Source organism: Phyllobates terribilis, unplaced genomic scaffold (genome assembly GCF_046119375.1).
Source record: "Phyllobates terribilis strain yellow unplaced genomic scaffold, ASM4611937v1 Scaffold_19__1_contigs__length_20705806, whole genome shotgun sequence".
In the NCBI taxonomy this organism is placed as follows: domain Eukaryota; kingdom Metazoa; phylum Chordata; class Amphibia; order Anura; family Dendrobatidae; genus Phyllobates; species Phyllobates terribilis.
In genome coordinates this window covers 11,396,235-11,403,708 of record NW_027362779.1, presented here as the reverse complement: position 1 = coordinate 11,403,708, position 7,474 = coordinate 11,396,235, and positions in this window count along the sequence as shown.

Sequence of the window (7,474 nt, the reverse complement as noted above, 5' to 3'; positions counted from 1 at the left end):
TGTCATTTTAACATTTTACAACCTTATCTGGCAATGTGGTGTGTGACACATCATCAGACACATCCTGTTTTATTTATGATGGAGGGACTCTGAAAGTCATAAAGCCTATTTTTATAGGGACATCAGATGGCCCTTACTATTCTTAAAAGGCCAGCAGTCTGCCCTAGCTATTGTTAGAGAGCCATCAGCCGGCTATGCTTTGCTGTTCCCATTATTAACAAGTGGGTCTCCTATACTGTTATTGCGTATCCAGGGCTGCTTTTCGGCAGGGTTGGACGGGCCCACCAGAGAACCGGAGACTCCTCCGGCGGGCCCTGGCTTCTCCTTCAGGAGAGTTCATAGTGCCGAGGTGAGGCCATGATGATGATAGAGGCCACCATCTTCTTAGTTTTCTGTTACTTGGAATGTAAGTGCAAGTATGCAGCCAGCCACCCACCCACCCACAGGTCGCAACACTAAACTGCCAGATTTGTGGGCAGCTGCTTGCACTTGAAATATGGGTTTTTAAGCTCATGGAGGCGGAAGCTGTCCACAATCTTATGGCGGTGGCGACTGGGTATCCATACTCGGTCCCCAGCCGCCATTATTTTTCCCGGTATCGTCTCCGCCTTCCACAAGCATGGGTCCCACAACATTACCCATGCCCTCCCCAGTGGAAGGACCGCCTAACCACAAACACGTGGACAGGTGAATGTGGCCAGGGACGGTATGGAGCCAGTCCACAACTTTTTTTGCTGAGAGTTGTATTTAGCTCAGTGAAAAGACTGGCATAGAGGGAAACCGTATCTACCCTGCATGTCATTTCTCCCAGGAAGTCCTCTAAAGCTGCTTGCACTTGAAATGTGGCCTGAATATTACTGCTGGTACTTTTCTGTGGGAATTTGCTTGCCTCCTACCAGCCTGGAATATTTCCAGTAAACTATGGTACGACGCCATGGTATTAGCACTGCCCCAGTACCAGTAGCGAAGCCTTCCCCAATTTCCTTCTCAGGAATTTTATTTGGTAGACTGAGTGGCTGCCCAAATACATTTTCTCACAAAGGAGCTGAAGATAGCGTGGCAGTAGGTGCAAGTTTCTCCAGCCTGTTAGATATTAGAGGGTGAATGGCAGCATTGGATCAGTGGTTAGCACTGAAGACTTGTAGCACTGGGATCCTGGGTTTAAATCCCAGCAAGGTCAACATCTGCAAGGACTTTGTATGTTCTCCCCGTGTTTGCGTGTGTTTCCTCCTCAGTAAAAAAGCAGCCATAGAGTGTCCGGGAACCTTCCCACACACTTTTCTTAGGACTGCTTTTCGGCAGGGTTGGACGGTCCCAGCAGAGAATCCTCTGGTGTGCCTTGGCTTCTACCTCAGGAGAGTTCATGATAGCGCTAACTTTGCAGCTGCTATGGGGCTCTTGAGCAGGTGAGAAAGGTCAGAATCAAATCCTCTGGTGGGCGCAATGTTTTTCAATCTGAAACAGCTTATCAGTGGGAGTTGTATTTCACCACAGCCATATTCTTTAGCTCGGTGAAAGGACTGGCATAGAGGGAAACCGTATCTACCCCGGCTGTCAGTTCTCCGTCACCAGATTCCACCCATTGTCACACACGACCATGCCTGGCTGTATGTTCAGCGGTGAGAGCCACAGATCAGGCTGCTGTGTTACAGCTTTCAACAACTCTGCAGAGCTGGGCGGTTTATCACCTAAGCATTAAGCATGTTATCTTCAGCACAGCCTGTTGCCGTTTGGCCAAGGCAGTGCTGCAGTGCTGTCAGCTTGTGACTGATGTGGTCATTTCGGAGATGGAGGAGGAGGTGCAGGAGCTGAACAATGTGATTACATTGAGGTTAAATTGGTGACGCTGCTTTTTATACTAAAGAAATATCCTATTGTTTTGTTTACGTTATTTTTTAAGACAAATGCATTCACTGGGAAATGTCATTTTAACATTTTACAACCTTATCTGGCAATGTGGTGTGTGACACATCATCAGACACATCCTGTTTTATTTATGATGGAGGGACTCTGAAAGTCATAAAGCCTATTTTTATAGGGACATCAGATGGCCCTCACTATTCTTAAAAGGTCAGCAGTCTGCCCTAGCTATTGTTAGACAGCCATCAGCCGGTTATGCTTTGTTGTTCCCATTATTAACAAGTGGGTCTCCTATACTGTTTTTGCGTATCCAGTGACTGCAAGGGCTGCCAAAAATTTGGACACAACCCAATACCCCTTTGAAGAGACATAGAGGAGGGTCTCAGTAAAAAAAATGTTCCCATTATAAAGGTGCAGGTCTCCTATAGTGGTAATGCCCATGCTGTGACTGCAAGGGCTGACCAATTTTAGGAAAAAGCCCACTAAGAATTTAAAGACACACAGAGCAGGGCCACAGTAACAAGGTACGACATGTTCCCATTAGAAAGGAGAGGGTCTGCTATACAGTTATAGGGTATGCAGTGAGTCCAACGGCTGAAAAATTTTAAGAAATACCCTACAAAGAATTTAAAGACACACAGAGCAGGGCCACAGTAACAAGGTACGAAATGTTCCCATTAGAAAGGAGAGGGTCTGCTATAAAGTTGTAGGGTATGCAGTGAGTCCAACGGCTGACCAATTTTAGGAAAAACCCCACTAAGAATTTAAAGACACACAGAGCAGGGCCACAGTAACAAGGTACGACATGATCCCATTAGAAAGGAGAGGGTTTGCTATACCGTTATAGGGTATGCAGTGAGTCCAACGGCTGACCAGTTTTAGGAAAAACCCCACTAAGAATTTAAAGACACACAGAGCAGGGCCACAGTAATGACAATTTCCCATTAGAAAGGAGAGAGTCTCCCATAGTGTTGGCCTATGCAGTGAATGCAAGAGCTGCCAAAAATTTGGAGGCACTTCAATGCCCCTTGGAAGAGACGTGGAGGAGGGCCTCATAAAAAATGTTCCCATTAGAAAGCAGCGGGCCTCCTATACTTGTAATGCCCATGCACTAAGTGTATGGGCTGACAAACATTTACCCCTGGGGGGTATACATGAACATACTGTATAAAAAAAATTTTTTACGGGCATCATAAACACCCTTTAAAAAAATTATGTGGGTGTTGCATCACGGACCACGTTCACCCTGGTGATATGGTGGTGGAGGATGAAGAGAAGGAGGAGGACAAGAGCAAATAGCCAAAATCAGTAAGTGTATACCCATGTGTGGGTGTAAAAAGGTGCATGGCAATACATCTCCCAAGAAAAGACACTGGATTGAAGTTTATGTTACGCTGCTATCATTTGGTGGTGATGAGAAGTCTGGCCCAATCCACCCCTTGTTCATTTTTATAAGAGTCAGCCTGTCAGCATTTTCAGTTGACAGGCAGATGCGCTTATCAGTTATAATTCCACCAGCGGCACTAAAAACCCGCTCTGATAAAACGCTGGCGACAGGGCAGGCCAGGCCAGGACCTCCAAGTCATAGAGAGCCAGTTCATTCCACGTATCCAGCTTGGATACCCAATAATTATAAGGCACAGAGGAATCACGGAGGACGTTGGTACGGTCGGCAAGGTACTCCCTCAGCATCTTCCCAAACTTTGCACTCCTTGTGATAGTACCCCGCGCTTCAGGGCCTGTGCGATGGGAGGGTCTGAGAAAACTCTCCCAGAACTTTGACAGTGTTCCGCTGCCTCTGCTGGATTGAAGTTGTGTCTCTCTCGCCTGTGCTCCTTGGTTGTCCAACAAAGTGTGCCCTCTGCCCCCAGCGTTTTCAGATGGGAATTTTCTTAATAGTTCCGCAACAAGGGCCTTCTGGTACTGCCCCATTTTTGTACACCTGTCTGCCTCAGGAATAACAGATATAAAGTTCTCCTTGTAGCGTGGGTCTAGAAGTGTCACCAACCAGTAATGACTGTCACCCAAAATTTTGAGAACGCGAGGGTCATGGGAAAGGCAGCGTAACATAAACTCAGCCATGCGTGCCAGACTACTAACAGGCAAGACTTCAGTGTCCTCACCAAGAGGATGACTGACCATGCTCTCCTCCTCCTCCTCTCTGTCCTCTGGCCATCCACGCTGAACAGACGGTATGACAGCTGTGCAGGTAGTACCATCTATAGTGCATGAAACTAGCTCCTGTCCTTCCTACTCCTCTTCCTCATTGTCACCCAATCTACGTTGGGATGAGATGAGGCTGGGCTGTGTGTAATCACCCTGTATGGTTCCTTGCTCCATCTCATCATGCTCTGCCTGCAATGCATCCTCTTTGATTGTGAGCAGAGAGCGTTTCAGAAGACAGAGAAGTGGGATGGTGACGCTAATTGTGATGTCATCGCCGCTCACCATCTTGGTGGAGTCCTCAAAGTTTTGGAGGATGGTACATATGTCTGACATCCATGTCCACTCCTGAGGTCTTATGTGTGCAGTCTGAACTGAATACCGACGGCCTTGTTGATGCTGGTAGTCAACAACTGCCCTCTTCTGCTCACAATTCCTTCCCAACATCTGCAGTGTAGAGTTCCAACGCGTGGGGACATCACACAGCAGTCTGTGAGCCGGTAGCTGCAAACGCTGCTGAAGCACTGCAAGGGCGGCGGAAGCTGTAGCTGACTTTCTAAAATGGGCACACTGGTGGCGTACTTTAACAAGCAGATCTGGCAGCTCCGGGTAGGATTTGAGAAACCGCTGAACCACGAGGTTAAGCACATGGGCCAGGCATGGTACGTGTTTGAGCTCGCCTCGCCTCAGAGCCGCCACCAGGTTCCGGCCATTGTCACACATGACCATGCCTGGCTGAAGATTCAGCGGTGTGAGCCACAGATCTGCCTGCTCTTTCAGAGCTGTCCACAACTCTTCAGCATTGTGGGTCTTTTCACCCAAGCATATTAGCTTCAGCACAGCCTGTTGCAGCTTGGCCGAGGCAGTGCTGCAGTGCTTCCAGCTTGTGACTGATGTGGTCATTTCGGAGATGGAGGCTGAAGAGGAGGAGGAGGCTAAGGAGGATGAGGTGCAGAAGCTGTAGACCGTGGGGGCAACGCTGATTGACCTAGGGCCCGCAATCCTTGGCGTCGGTAGGACGTGTTCCGTCCCAAGGTCCGACTGGGTCCTGGCTTCCACTATGTTAACCCAGTGTGCCACCAGCGAGATGTACCGTCCCTGCCCACAAGCACTTGTGGATGATATGCATCTCCTGCTTTAACAGACACAAGAGAGGACAAATCTTGCCAAGTAGCTGAGTATGTCTTCTGAATAGCCAAAACTGCACGGTAGAAAGGCATGGGTTGTTTCTCTGGGTCTGGCAATTGGTTGCAGAGTGTCATGGCTTGAGTCGGTGTGAATTTTACATACATGATAGGTTCTGGTTTGCCAAGAGCAGGTGGTGGTATGATAGGCTTAAGGGTTAAATTAGATGGTGGTCTAGGTAGGCTTGGCAGCAACTTTTCTTCATCCACATCATTTTTAATTGGTACTGGTGTGATGGGAGTCACATGTGTTTGACAAGCATCTTTCATTGCCCTTGCAGTGTCAGTCTGTTTACTGACTAGACATATCTCGGTTAGATGGCAAGAAGGCTTAGAGGCCTCTTCTATCACTGTCTGTACTAGCTCCCTTGCACATGCTCTGACTGGGTATCCAAAGATACCGGAGCTAATTAAAGGAAGTGCTATAGTCTTAATGCCAGCAGTCTTGTTTGCAATGTCTAATGCTGCGTGTACAGTCTGGCACAAGAGCCGTGCACTATTATCTGGATAGGAAGGGTCATAGATGGGCCCCACTGCATGAATAATAGTGTTACAGGGTAAATCGCCTGATTCGGTAACTGTGACCATTGCTGGCTGGAAAGGACCATGTCGTCATACAATATTATCACTTTCCCTTTGAATACTGTCTCCCCCTGCCATGACAATATCTCTAGCCAGGCCACCCCTGTGCTGCAGGTGGCTATTGGTAGCATTCACTATAGCATCCACCCGCTGAGTGACCATGTTCCCTACACCCACAGAGATTAGTACCCCAGCCCCTGTCTGACACTGGGCAATCATTTTCTCAAAAATAGGATCCCAGTCCTCTGGGGGGCCCGACACAAAGCTGCCATTATCCACATGTTGATATGATGGGGCAACAGATGGAGCCCCTTCACCTGAATGAGAGACAGGTGATGTAAGAGCTGGGAACATTGGTGTCGGAGGTGGGGAAGATGCTGAGGTAGATTGCTGAGGTGGGGTGTAATATTGTCCTTGCATAGTCACAACCGGATATATAGAAACTGGTGGAGAAACTAATTGGGCATTAGGCTTTGGAATATCTGTCGTCTCATTGTTATCAGGCCTTCCGGGTGGAGTAAGATGGCCGCCACAGAAAGTACCTGTGGGTGGGACTTCCTTTGAGTCATGCATTCCAAAGGTGGGAGGGCACCTGGGTGGTGTGTCTGTCCAAGAGCAGTCAAGAGAAGGCGCTGTGGCTGCAAAGTCAGTGGGGAGGGGGGATGGTCTATGAACTCCACAATGTAAACCATTGTCCCCAGAGTCTAAAGTTTGCACATCACTCCTAGAACATGTCCACCCCCTGAGGCCATTATAAGGTGGTGGCTCAACAGTTTTCAAAGCAACATTAAAAACATGGTTCTTAACATACATGTAATATACATCATCATTATCATCTGTTCTCTCTTCCTCTTCCCATCCCTCTTTTGCTATGTCATTTGCCATAGCCACAGATAATAAACCTGTTTCCTCTAGTTTACCCTTTTTTTTTTTTTTTTCTTTAAAGCTATTTTCCACAGCCCCCGCTGAAGTCTTCCCCTCCTATTCATTCCTACAATGTCCATTAACTGTTTAACCCTAGCAACATACTTAAACCCCTTCCCTGTCAGCTACCAGTGTTTGAGCCGTATAGCTGTTATTCGACACCAACTTTCTTTGTGAACAGTCTCAAGAATTTATGCATGGCTGACGAACGTTGACACAATACAAACAGAAAGACGGACCAGACAAAGTGATTTCTTGTGTCAGTATGACTCAATGAAACAGAATAATCTCCTTATTAATAACCGCAGATACTAGCTGGCCAGCCTAGCTTCTGTTTCCTACCCTCGTGCGTTCTATCTTCCAAGAACAGGATGTTTTTTTAGGGAGCGATACAGAACTGCAAAACTTTCTTTTTTTTTTTTAAACCTTCCTCACATCATCCCCCCTACGTTCTCTCAAGAACAGGAGGTATATGGAAATGCAATGTGGGATTCCATCCAGGAGAATACTCCGTTCACAAGTCACACACGACAGCTCATCCACTAAGTCAGTCTCAAACACAAACAAATTAGAATAAGCAAAGGTTACAGTGGATTGGAATGTGAGTGGGTTTCGATAACACCAGCAGGGTCACCCCTATCCCCACTTAAGGATTACCACAACAGACCGACTCGTGCCCTCTGCTAATCTATGAACGACTGGAAACACAAGCAAGTCTGTAATTACAGTGTAATTAACTAGAGTTACCGTGTAAGGGGGGT